A 13,850-nucleotide genomic window follows, 5' to 3' on the forward strand; every position below is an offset into this window, starting at 1 on the left:
ACAAATGACCTCTCTCACAGACATTGGCAGTTGCGCGGCCTGTTATTATATTTTATTATTATTATTAAAGTAAAAGTAAAAAAACTTGCCCTACTTATGGCTGACGGCCAAGATTGGTGGAAGGGTTATTGGTATTAACTGTAGTTATTAGCTCCTCTATTTTATGTTTGTTAGTTTCCAAGATGATAATTTCTTGATTTATGTAAAACTCTTTCTTTGCATAGATGATCAAGAGGCCTATAGTTCAAGTGGTCCTCCAAACGAGATGTTAAGAGAAGAAGGGCAAATTAGCTTTTATTGAGTAGCATCACATCTTCAGTGGAGAGTGATGAGATGTGTTGCGTCTCCAACGTGTGTTTACAAGTAAGTATTTGCTCTTACTTCCTGTTGAAAACATTGCAGCCTCTCTGAGCTGCTTCGGGCTCCAGAGCTCTCGTGCTCACTGCTCTGCTTTCCTTCTCCAGTTGTTTAACGTGTTGCCATGACAACGTAGACTAGTCTCCTCTAAAAGCTCTTGTTACATTTTACTAACCTTTAAAACACACAGCATTCACACATACAAATACATTCACATACACACACACACACCCACATACACACCTTGTATGTACAAGCATTATTGTATACGCTATCATATACCGAGTCTCCCATAGGAAGATGTACTACTGTATTCTGACTCTTTAGTATTTGAGATATGGTCCCAATTGTTGTAGTTTACAGTGGGTACGGAAAGTATTCACACCCCTTTAAAATGTTCACACTTTGTTTCATTGCAGCCATTTGCTAAAATCAAAAAAGTTCATTTTATTTCTTAGCACCCCATCTTGACAGAAAATTACAGAAATGTAGAAAAAAGGTTTTAAATGTATTAAAAAAGAAAAACTTAAATATCACATGGTCATAAGTATTCAGGACCCATTCACACAAATCAAATGCAAAACCAAGCACTTGAGCCTTTAAAAAATGATTTTTTTATTATTGTGTAATTTAATGTTATATAAAAATGGATCTAATTTTGCCGATGCAGTGCAATTAAATTCTCAAAGATGAGAAGAAGTGTTCAGGCTCTCTTTTCTTTTGTAATGTTTTGTATTGTTGTGCTGTCAAACTGCAGTCTTTTTATATTTCATTCGATTAAAACTTTTTGATTGGTTAATTAGCCCTGATCTCTTTTTCAACGTGTGTGTCAGAGCAGAAATGTATTAACGCTGTTGTTTGGATGTTGTTTCTGTTTTTGTTGTTGTTGTTTTTGTTTAGTGGGATCCGACATTTCGGATGTTACGTGGACGCAGAGCCACACATATGTAATGTTGCGCTATGTGAGAAGACATCACTCTCAAACACACGGACATCCAACCGGAGACTTCTTAGAATGGACTAATTAAAAAAACTAAAATCTTTGTTCAGCAAAATAAATGATTTTTTAGTCGAGTATAGAAACTAATTTCCCTCACAAGAAACAAAAAGACAGGAATGAATGAATAAGAGAGAAGGAGCTGCTGGATTGAGATGAGAAGATGAGGGCAACAAAGGGGCACGAAAGAAAATCAATTAGTAATTTAATTAGTCCAATAATAACGCCTGAAGGTTTTTTTAACCATAGAAACAGAGCATGCATGCTTGTTGGTAATGTCACACAGTCGAGTGTACATCATAACTCCAACTCAACTGGTGGAACAATGTCGCAGCAGGCCGCAAAATAAAAACACTAAATACAATAAACACATCTCATTTAGGGGGGCAAGAGCCAGGAACCAAATGCAGACTCTGAACGCACCACTAGTCTAATAGAAGATGGGACTATGAAGGGTGAAGCAATGTGTCAGCAATGGGATAGCAAGATGAGGCAAAGATTACCCAGAATAAGGGGCAGGGAGCAAGGCATTAATAACAGCTGCACCTGCGCTGTCCGTAACGCCATCAAGGAGCGGAGATCATCCGACACCGACACAGTTTCTCATCCTGCTCGCTTTTTGTGATTGTTAATGGAACTTTGCGTCTTAATCGATTTCTCTAGTTGTTGCACCCCACAGACAGAAGGGAGAAGACAGGGCAGCTAACGAAGCGCTATTCAGGGGAGAGGGATCCAGGGGAGAGGGATCCTTGGGAGAGGGATGCATGGGAGAGGGGTCCATGGGAGAGGGATCCATGGGAGAGGGATCCATGGGAGAGGGGTCCATGGGAGAGGGATCCATGGGAGAGGGGTCCATGGGAGAGGGATCCATGGGAGAGGTATCCATGGGAGAGGGGTCCATGGGAGAGGGATCCATGGGAGAGGGGTCCATGGGAGAGGGATCCATGGGAGAGGGATCCATGGGAGAGGGGTCCATGGGAGAGGGATCCATGGGAGAGGGATCCATGGGAGAGGGATCCATGGGAGAGGGGTCCATGGGAGAGGGATCCATGGGAGAGGGATCCATGGGAGAGGGGTCCATGGGAGAGGGGTCCATGGGAGGAGGATCCATGGGAGAGGGGTCCATGGGAGGAGGATCCATGGGAGGGGGATCCATGGGAGAGGGGTCCATGGGAGAGGGGTCCATGGGAGAGGGATCCTTGGGAGAGGGATCCTTGGGAGAGGGATGCATGGGAGAGGGATCCAGGGGAGAGGGATGCTTGGGAGAGGGATCCAGGGGAGAGGGGTCCATGGGAGAGGGATCCAGGGGAGAGGGATCCATGGGAGAGGGATGCATGGGAGAGGGATCCAGGGGAGAGGGATCCATGGGAGAGGGATCCATGGGAGAGGGATGCATGGGAGAGGGTTCCAGGGGAGAAGGTTCCAGGGGAGAGGGTTCCAGGGGAGAGGGATGCATGGGAGAGGGATGCATGGGAGAGGGATCCAGGGGAGAGGGATGCATGGGAGAGGGATCCAGGGGAGAGGAATGCATGGGAGAGGGATCCAGGGGAGGAGGATCCATGCCACAAACAGCCGCTACGCGCCTGCCCAAGACAAATTATTTATGAAGGGAATCCTACATAAATCCCAAATAAATCCAGCTCTGAAGTTATGAGTTGTCTTAAGAGTACATGAAATAAATTGATTTTGAAGTAACTATGTTGTTATTTATGAATGAGCCTTTGATTCACGACCACACTTTCCCATCACAGCGACAATACAACTGTGAGATTGACATTCAGGGCTCCTTAGAGAGAATCGTCAAATACACAACTATGTAGTGTCACAGTGTATAGATATAAATAAATATATTAGGGCTGTGAAACGATTAAAATTTTTAATCGGATTAATCACAGGTTTCTGTGGATTAATCATGATTAATCACATATTTCCGATATTCTCGGTATATTTTGTGAGAACATAGAGATTTATGACAAAAGACGGATATATACATTTATACATTCTTCTATACAATGGTGCTGCAACTCAGCAGTTATTTAGCAGTTTTCTTCCATATGGAACATTAATACATCTTCATCCTAAACAGAATGTTTAACCCTCCTGTTACCTTTCGGGTCCATTTAACCTTAAATACCTTCTTTAAAGTCGGCTTTGGAAATCAGCTCGGACCTTCCTCTACGAGAGCATGAGCTCATGTTTCAATCATGTAATCAACGGCGTTTCACCACGCCATTGTGCTGGGAGCAAGGTCACTGAGGCCGTGACATGGAGCTAGAATGTCACTCAGGCTTTTCTTTTAACCCTCCTGTCACCTTTAGGGTCAATTTGACCCCATTCAATGTTTAATGTCGGTGTTCTTTGGGGTCAATTTGACCCCAGGCTGTTTTTCACTGTGTCAAACATATAAGAAATATCAACTTTTTTATTTATTTAAGGGGCTATTTAGGTAGTCAACAAACAAACATAAAGTACCTCACACTTAAACTTGGGAAGCAATATTAATTCTAATAATTTCTGGAGGGTAAAATATGTTAGTAAATGTAAAGGTAACAGGAGGGTTAAACAGAACATTTTTCTCTTGTTTGTCAACCATTAACTCCACCATGATACAATCTAAAGGCCTCTAGTCTTCCTCTAGCAGCTGCTGAGGCAAACTGACTGTGTGGGTTTTCTTCATGAACTGGGCCGTGATGAAAGGGACGGCGGGGACACCGCTGCAAAGCTGAAACCTCACCGGCCCGGACAGGTGGACAGATTGACAAGTGACTTTTTTTTGCTCGGTCCCGATGCGCGCGCACGGAGCTCTGTGGCGAGCGAGACGGAGATCGATAAGTGTTAACGCAACGCGTAATAAAAGAACAAAGACGTGCTATAGAGAACATGTCAGGGGGCGGGCCAATCTTTTTAATGTCATGCGATCTACCAACACTACGCCGCGATCGACTGGCAGGTCGCGATCGACGTGTTGAGACCCTGATCTACAGGAAGTAAAAGTCGTAACAAGGTTTCCGTAGGTGAACCTGCGGAAGGATCATTACCGATGAACAGCACGACCGTCTGCATGAGAGCGGACAGAGTTCAGGTTGAAGAGGTGTATTGGAAGCTCATTTTGCAAGTGACTTTTTTTTCGTCCCGATGTGCGCGCACACGCCGGCATCTGAGCTCTGGGGTGCGCGAGACGGAGATCGGAGTCGTGTTAACGCGACACTAGAGACAGAATGACATGCTGCTGGAGAGACGACCAACAACAGACGGATTGGAAGCTCATTCTGCGCATGCGTTAAATGCGTTAAAAAAAATAACGAAGTTAAACCTGTAATTGAATTAACTGAGTTAACGCGTTATTTTTCACAGCACTAAAATATATATATATATATATATATATAGATAGATACATCTTAAAGGTTCAAATAAAGTACATGTTAAATGTAAGACAACATATTGGATCTTGGCTAGACAGCATTCAGTGGTAAATGTAAATAGGGTCAATAAATACTGTTAAAACATGTTCAGACATGACAAAGTATATATATTTAAAATAAAACTCTTGCTCACTAATAAAAATTAACTTAAATTCTTCATTACTATAGGATATATGTTCCATGAGAGCGTCAGGATAACATCATCATTACACATTGAGCCTACGTGTGTGAACTTCTTACCAATTTAAACTGACATTCTGTGAAATAAACATTTTAGTGCAACTGCTCGAACAAGCTGACGGCCGTCTCGAGTGCACAGTCACACTGTTATACAATAAGGACTTGGAGAGGATTTCTGAGCTCAGGGTGGTGTTATATTTGATTGTAAATGCTTTTCAATGAAATTACTGAAAGCAAATACAAATGGTAACTTTAGTTCCCACTGAGAAACAATTGTTTTTATTTCTTGACATACAGTATTAGGTTCACAGAGTCGATTACCCTGGTAGTAAGAAGTAAGCAAGTAAAGTTTTTTCTAGGCTTCGAGCACAAGAGCTGATGAAGAGATTAGGAGCAGGTGTTGTAGACCAGAGGACACAAAGAGGACACCTGGTGGACAGGTGAGGAAAAGATACGTACAAAGACACAGAGAAAAGGAGCAGACGGATGCAGGAGGAGATGCAGCCGATGAGATTGGAGCCCCCGAGCTCACAATTGGGAAATAATTGCACAGTTCAGTGCCAATGACAAAACTCATTTCGGAAGCCATTTGAATAAGCTGTCGGGAGCAGGCACCTGGGACAGCTATCAGTAAAATGTCATGGAAAACTGCCAGGCAAGCAGGCCGAGGGACACGACTCACACCATTCAGTCTTCGTTTATTATAAAGCACTGAATGGTTTAGGGCCTAAATACATTGGTGTTCTGCTGCTACCTTATGAACCATCCCGACCCCTCAGGTGGTTTGGGACTGGTCTACTTCCTGTTCTGAGTCAGAACTACACATGGAGAAGCAGGGTGCAGTTCTTCTGCTCCAGAGATCTGGAACAAAGTCCCTGAAAGGTGCAGGTCTGCTGAGACCCTCAGAGACCCTCAAAGACCCACAGAGACCCTCAGAGACCCACAGAGACCCACAGAGACCCACAAAGACCCTCAGAGACCCTCAGAGACCCTCAGAGACCCTCAGAGACCCACAGAGGCCCTCAAAGACCCACATAGAACCTCAAAGACCCTCAGAGACCCACAGAGACCCTCAGAGACCCTCAAAGACCCTCAGAGACCCACAGAGACCCTCAGAGACCCACAGAGACCCTCAAAGACACAAAGAGACCCTCAGAGACCCACAGAGACCCTCAAAGACCCACAGAGACCCTCAGAGACTCACAGAGACCCTCAAAGACCCTCAGAGACCCACAGAGGCCCTCAAAGACCCACATAGAACCTCAAAGACCCACAGAGGCCCACAGAGGCCCACAGAGGCCCACAGAGACCCACAGAGACCCTCAAAGACCCACAGAGACCCTCAAAGACACAAAGAGACCCTCAGAGACCCACAGAGACCCTCAAAGACCCACATAGAACCTCAAAGACCCACAGAGACCCTCAGAGACCCACAGAGACCCTCAAAGACCCAGAGACCCACAGAGACCCTCAGAGACCCACATAGAACCTCAAAGACCCACAGAGACCCTCAGAGACCCACAGTTCAAGATTAAAGACTTTTCTGTTTGCCGTTGCCTTTAATTGAACGGATTCAAGGATGTCCATACATTTCTGCATTTCACAACTCTATTTAATTTTTTAACCGAATTGCACATTTTATTCTATTACTTGCCTTTTGACTTTTAGATGTTTTAATGAAGGTTCTTAATTGTTTTTAAATCTTGTTTTCTTTTGCATTATGTTTTGATGCTTTTAATGGTTTCGTGTGAAGCGCTTTAAACGGCCTTGCAGTTGAAATGTGCTGTACAAATAAACTTGCCTTTCCTTCGTTTATGTGTCTGTGAGGCTCACAGAATCATCACAACATTTGCTCATTAATCAGCCGTTCATACTAATCTTATTTAATCAAACCAATGGGTACCTGCTTTGGAGTTGTACTGATACCAGTATGGGAAATGCCTCCGATGCGGCCTAAAATGCCGAATATGCACCTGGACCGTGGTCAGTACCGATGTTCTTGCCAGACGATCTGGTGATGGGAGGGGGTTAACAGACCTAGCCTTGAACCTCCCAGCCTCATCGGGGCCTCAACAACTATTATGATGTTTGATATTTTGGAGTTAAAATCTTAAATATGACATCAATACTTTCTGAGCTGGACCACAACGACACATTCTAGCTGATATAGCACGTTCTTGTCCTGGAGGTAACGCTAGCTAGCATGATACTGTTGAGAGAAAATAATACTGACATTTATAATCTCACCTCCAGTTCTCACTGAAGAATAGACAACCCCAACCATTTGTCATTTGGACTCGTCAGGGGGCGCATCTCTCCTTCTGGCACAATTATCTAATAAACTGCAGTGTGTGATGCAGCATTATTTACATATCGTGTAGTGTGTGTACAAGTTTGAGATGAGATGCCATCTTAGAAGTTTCTCCTTATGTGCTATTTTGAAACTCATGTAGTCTGAACCTGGCTTTACTACATCATTTTACACCACCTGCTTGAAATCAGAAGCAAAAAAGGTGAGGGACAGCACAGTGGTGATTTTATTTTTTAAAGTATAAATGTAAATAAAGATGACAGACAAAGTGATAGGATCAAAGTGCCCCTTGTATTAATTCCTAAATGTAATTAATCCAAATTAAGTGCACTGACTTTAGTGCTGAGGTGAGCGGCAACACATGGTAATCGTGTCTGATTGTGTCTGAGAGATATTAGTGTGTGTGTTTTTGTGTGTGTGTGTTTTTGTATAGGTGTGTGTGTGTATTTGTGATGGGCTTAGATACAGGACAGATGAAAATGGAGGCATTTTTCTTCCAGCTGTAGACGTGAAGAGGACGCAAGTTGTGTTGTGCTGCTGCCGGGGTAACACCAATACTGGCCCCTGGGGTTTTAAGGAAGGGTTGCAAAAAGTAACCTAACAATGCCCGTCGAAAAATAAATTGCTTCCCTCTGCGGATTCTTCCTCTGTGTCTCTGTCTGAATACCTGCCGTCTGCCTTCCTGTCCATCCGTCTTCACAAGGCCTCACATTTGTCCGCTGTCTGCATTCGTGGAGGTATAAAGTGGCTTATTTCAGCTCTCGATCTGAGAGCAATTAAACAAGTGATTGAACCATCTTTTTAGGAGTCAACTCATTTGCTAGACGAGTCACTAAAAACCTAATTTGGATGAAGCTGTGTTGAGAGGTTCAGATTTTATAAACCCCTGAAATAATTAAGAATCGAAAAAAAATGATTTTTTTAATTGCTCTTGCTCCGTACCGCCGAAGCAGATGCCTTGATGCTGAATGTCAGCCAAAGTGCGAGGGAGCATCTTTTAGCCGTCATTTTTTGTCATACAGTGTCCTTTCATCGTGTGTATCCTGCAGAACTTGCTGATTTGGTATGTGTGTCACTGGAACTAAATGAGGAGAGCCCATCAGCGGTGATTACAGAGATTGAGTTGAGATAAAGGCCCTTAGAGAGATCGTCTGAGCGACCATCTGTTCTCCGCTGTTCCTCGGCTTTGTATTTGTGTGCCTGTGTGCTTCTATGTAGGTTCTTGGGTGGCTGTGTATTTGAGACGGTCGCTCTGTTTCTGCGAAAAAAAATTTGTTTTTCGATGGAGTGCAGCCCTGTGCAACATGTATGACTATCTCAGAGGGACAGGAAGCTTTCTGTCTTTCACAGTTGGTCAGCAAAGCACAACTCTCTCTCTCTCTCTCCCTCTCTCTGTGTCTCTGTCTCTGTGTTTTTGTGGTGTGTGTGTGTAAGTGTTTCCGTGTGTAGAGTTCATGCTCATGTGTATGGGGCCTAGACATAAGACTAGCTAAGCCCCAAGGTGACCTAAGAGAAGTGTTTTAATGGTTACAACATATCCTCTTTATCCACAACGGTGGAATATAGACTCAACAAGACTAACCCGTCGAAACCGGTTGTAGTCATGTCGGAGCCTGGAAAACATGGCGGTAATAGGTCTGCTGGTTATAAGAGTAAGTTAGCACATTGTTAGGACGTGATTTATCACGTACTTAGCACGTCTAATACCGCAAGCTGCTGAAGTTAATCTAGACGTATACCAGTGCTCCAGACTCACATTTTCCGCAGCATGTAAATAATTAGGGGTGGAAAATAACTAAGTCATTTGAGGAGAAAAGACTGAATTAAAATCGGTCCGCAGTGATTCCACACCCACACATTTTGCTTGAGGATCTGAAGGTGGATACGAAGGCTGTCAGCGGTTTGTTAGATGTAACTGTTGATCGCCTCTGGAGAGAGAGTAAGACGGAGAGAGAGAAACTGAGAGCTACTTGAAGAATAACGAATGCATTTCACAGCCCATGGAAAGCAGTCATTTTAGCAAAAGAACGTCATGAATGATAAGATAACAGGCATCCATTAGGATTGATCAGTCGGGATGCCGCGAAGCCGAAGTCAAGCAGCGCGGCAGTGACAGACACAGATCAGCCCGTACAGGTGTGCAGCGAGAGCGCAAAATAAATATTAATTTATTTATATGTAAATAAGAATATTTTACAATACCTTTATCGGAGTAGCACACAAGGCAACCTTACAGCCAACATCATTATGCACCGTTAAAAAGAGAAAAGGAATGCCAAAGAATTTGAACCAAGTTTTGAAGGTAAATCTGAGAGAAGGGGTGTGAATCCTGCTGACACACTTTTGCACATGGATTTGCACATCTTCTTCTCCCGTTCTATACCTCTACCACCTCCCTTCTCGCTTTCTGCCTGTCCCTCTCTCCCCTCTGGCTTACTGCCTTCTCCAGCTCAAAGTATGTGTGTGCGGATTATCGCTGGATGAGTAGTCACTATGATAAAATTAATCCGTCATTAAGAGACAGAGGAGTTACACAGGATTTAAAAGACATGGAACAACCTGACATGTGCCTGGTCACACAAATGCAAAATTCAGTAGCATACACATGCAAATGGACAGGGGAGAAAATATGCCTGCTCGTATTATTTGTTGCCATATTTTACATCTTCGGATGAAGCAAACAACCAGTTTCATAAATCCAGCATCTCCTGAAATCCCGGCCGTTGTTTTTCACCTACATGCTAAACAAGAAGTCATGTTTTGATTTAGAACATTGTACAAAACATAATCTCTATACATATAATTTGATCTCATCAGGAGTAAATCTCCACGCTTAAGTCTTAACAGATATAGAGCAATTATAAAATGAGATCAATATAAATTGCTACTCTCAGGCAAAACAAGACAGAGAAAAGTTTCTCAGAAAGGTTGAACATTTACACAATGATTAGTGATGAACTAATTAATTGATAATGAAAACTTCCCTTATAGTTTCAGAAGAGCAGTTCTTTATGTCTTTGTATCCCATGGTTCCACTTTTTCCAGACAAAAGGGACATTTTCATGCAAAATATCATATCTGTACATTTTTGATATTTGCATTCCTCCCATATGCCAACACAGCTGTGATCCGAGTTCTTACATCCCTAATTACAAACATTCAGAGTGAGATGTGGACACCTCCTGCTTAATTAAGAACAGATAGGGAGGGCGTTCCTGTTGCAGCAGCTGACAAACTCAACATATCCACCTTCAAAGGCATGCTGACACTCTGCACACTGCCTCCTCTCTGCACACTGCCTCCTCTCTGCACACTGCCTCCTCTCTGCACACTACCTCCTCTCTGCACACTGCCTCCTATCTGCCTTCTCCATTTCCAAGGACAGGGTCCAGCTTGTTCATCCTGCTGGGCAGCTGATTGGCTGGCAGCTGCCCTTCAACCCTGCACAGCCAGGCAACCAACTACCGCAAATTGTATCTTTTGGAGACTTCAGCCTTGTTTAAAGTACCACCAAATTCAACACCCCTTGTAGAGGTGACGTTTTGTCCGTTATTAATAGCCTCAAGTTGTTGCTGCCATCCTATAGATGACCTTAAATTGTCGAGACACTTTGTACTTAAGATGCAAGTAATAGGTCCATGCATTTTTGTTTATACACCGCTACCTTGACCGGTAATGAGGCCTTATTTTCCATGTTCGTCGCAAACTTACAATTTTATTCCATTAGCTATTCCTCCACATTTATTTCGTTAATTATCCAAATCACTTCTGATAGAGTGGCTTGAGAGACGCAGGGTTGCTTTTTACAGAGAATAAATGTCATGTATTTTATTCTATATCAGTGGCGGCTGGTGGAATTTTCTTTTGGTAGGGCCATCTAATCAATTTCTGCAAACATCCCAATATTCAATGCAAAACAATATATAAAACACACATTTCTACTTTGTAGTTAAATATGTAACATTATTCCAACACTGACATAATAAGGACATCTTATTCATACAATTGAGTATAATATATATATTGTCACATCACGGGCTGTCCCTAGCGCCGGTTAGGGTGGGGCAGTGCAAGGGAGGAGTAAAAACAAGCAAAAGTGATAGTTTTAAAAATGAAGGGGAATGTTTATTCATCAAACAAATAAAAAAAAAGTCCAATCTTCAACAAAAAGCGTCCCCGGGGAGAAAAAAGTTCTTCAAACAAAGAACTTATCATATGTATTAATGCCTTTATGAACCTTGTTAGGGTTAAAGTGAGCCTGTTTCATCCTCATTGTGTTTCTTCACCTCCTCCTGTGTCCGTCGTCCAGCTGGTGACGTTCACTTTGCCCAACATGGCTGCTTGAGGAGCTATCGTGTGTGTCCTGGTGTTCTTATGTTTTCTGTGTCTTCATGTCCCTTACTCTCCTAACTGCATGCTGGATCCGTCCCGGATGGTTTGACCGGGACAGATCTTCTTGGAAGAGATGTGCGCTGGCCGCCATGTCGTTAATAAAAGCGCCTGAGGAGAACGCACGCAGCTTTTAGGCCAGATGACTTGGGCCCAAAGCTGAATCTATTTTAGGACGCTGATTGGCTAAATTGTATATCACTGATTTATATATTTAATCAGTAATAGGCTGAACTGCTTGTTAGACCCGTCTCTTCTGGGCCAGAACAATTCGGCCCCAGCTGAGACATGCCCAGATATCCTATTTTAAAAATATTACTGGGTATATTCCATATCTCCAAAACACAAATATTGACAATTTGTGTAATTTATAAATAGATATAATATTCTTATTATTTTTTAAAGAAGCAATGGAAAATTGTTCACACCAATTTTTCTTGAATTCCAATAAATATGTCGGTATGCTACGAGAGAGCTATCCTATGAGAATCCCAGTTAGGTTTCTTGTGTAAACAGGTGTCGCAGGTTATCCTATTTTTACGAAGAAGATGGCAATAACTGCAGAGTTATTTCTATTTTGTAATAGTTAAGGCTGTGTGTATAGGCCAGACAAGAGAAACATGTCGAACATTCTAAATTCACATCCGGAAAAAAGGTTAAAAGGCTTCGGGAGCAGCATGGAATAACAGCCCCGAGGTTGTGCCAGTGTTTGAGCACGCCTGTGACTCCATGTCTCTCAGCGCTCGTGATAGTATTGTGCATGTGAGGGGTGTCACAGTCTGACCTTTAGAGAAAGGTCAGTCCATTTGGAAGAGGAATAGAAAAACCACACTCAGAAACACATGATGCCTGCTGATAGAGATCCACTGCAAACGACAAAACCAGACTTTGTTGACCTTTTATCTATCTCTATATCTATATCAGTAAGGAGTTATCTAGAAACTGATTCATAGTACTTTGGGTACTATGTGTAGTGTAGTCTAACCATTACAGAAATAACTACTATGCTAATGTATTGTGTCCCTTACACATAAAGATATGGTAGCACTCTCTCTTTGTGTGGTTCTGACTTTATTCACTGCTTATGCTGCATCTAAGTTGTTTTATGTTACTAATTATCAAGGAATACATATTCAAGTAATTTTCCACTCCATGGCCATATGGAAGAATATCTGTGACATGAAAAGAGTATAAGTATATGTTATTACCTAAACATGGCTTAGAAATAGTAGTTGTTCATAATGGGGTGGGTTGTTTACACAACCCACCCCATTGTGTAAACAACACACACACACAAACACACAAACACACAAACACACACACACACAGAGGGAGAGAAAACCAACTATAAATATGGTGGCACAATGGAGCTGTGCCCTGTAAGTGATACATAGCTGACTCTCATTTACTGACAGCGATGAATCCTTAATTACTGCATACATGCTATAGGTCATTATGGTCAATCAAATCACGGACATTCATGGTATGCTAATGAGAACTTACAGTGTGGAGGGTGCAGCGTTTTATTAATATGCAGAGAGATGGTAATACGGGATTTATCAATGTCATTGTGGCAGTGAGTTAGTTCATGCACAGGCTCCTGTCTTGAAATTATGGTAATTGAATGTGGATTATGTTTCTATTATTCACAGAGGTGGGGCCACATCGTCTTTTCTTTCAGTAACCAAAGACTCACGTTGAAACAACTCTAAATTGATGGCGAATGGCCGCCGCCAGTGGCAAATGTCTGGCTTGCAGTTCTTGAGCATTTGAACTGTGAAGATTAGCATTCGCCAAATTGATTTTGTTTCTGTTTTACCCAAGGAACACATGGGGACAAAGAAGAGAAGAAAGTCTGCCAGAGAACTATAGAGATGGCATGTTAATTAAGGGACTTAACCGGCTAATTAACAAATGATGAAGTGTCATGATACCCCTGGGAGACACACACACACACACAGACAGGAACAGCTGTTGAGGTTCCCCATTGCAATTTGATGAGGCCAGATCTCATGCCCTATCAAACGCATCCTGACAATTTGACTGTATGTGTGTACATGTATTTGTGTGTGTGTGTGTGTGTGTGTGTAGGTGTGTGTGTGTAGGTGTGTGACACCTACAGGTTTGGCATCAATCTTTTTTCTTCCTTTTCTTGTGCAATCTCTCTCGGTGTGTGTTCTATAATGGTCCTGTG

At 42.6% G+C, this 13,850-nt stretch overlaps 1 long non-coding RNA gene across 1 annotated transcript; it reads right to left on the bottom strand.

Moving 5' to 3' along the window:
* Positions 1–3,202: 3,202 nt before the first annotated feature.
* Positions 3,203–3,856, bottom strand: LOC130197661 (uncharacterized). The gene is made up of 2 exons (XR_008832514.1): positions 3,667–3,856; positions 3,203–3,461 (listed from the first exon to the last, which is right to left on the bottom strand). It is a non-coding gene; the product is annotated as an uncharacterized LOC130197661 (long non-coding RNA).
* Between the last annotated feature and the right edge of the window lie 9,994 nt (positions 3,857–13,850).

The sequence above is a fragment of the Pseudoliparis swirei genome, chromosome 1, assembly GCF_029220125.1.
Source record: "Pseudoliparis swirei isolate HS2019 ecotype Mariana Trench chromosome 1, NWPU_hadal_v1, whole genome shotgun sequence".
Classification (NCBI taxonomy): Eukaryota; Metazoa; Chordata; class Actinopteri; order Perciformes; family Liparidae; genus Pseudoliparis; species Pseudoliparis swirei.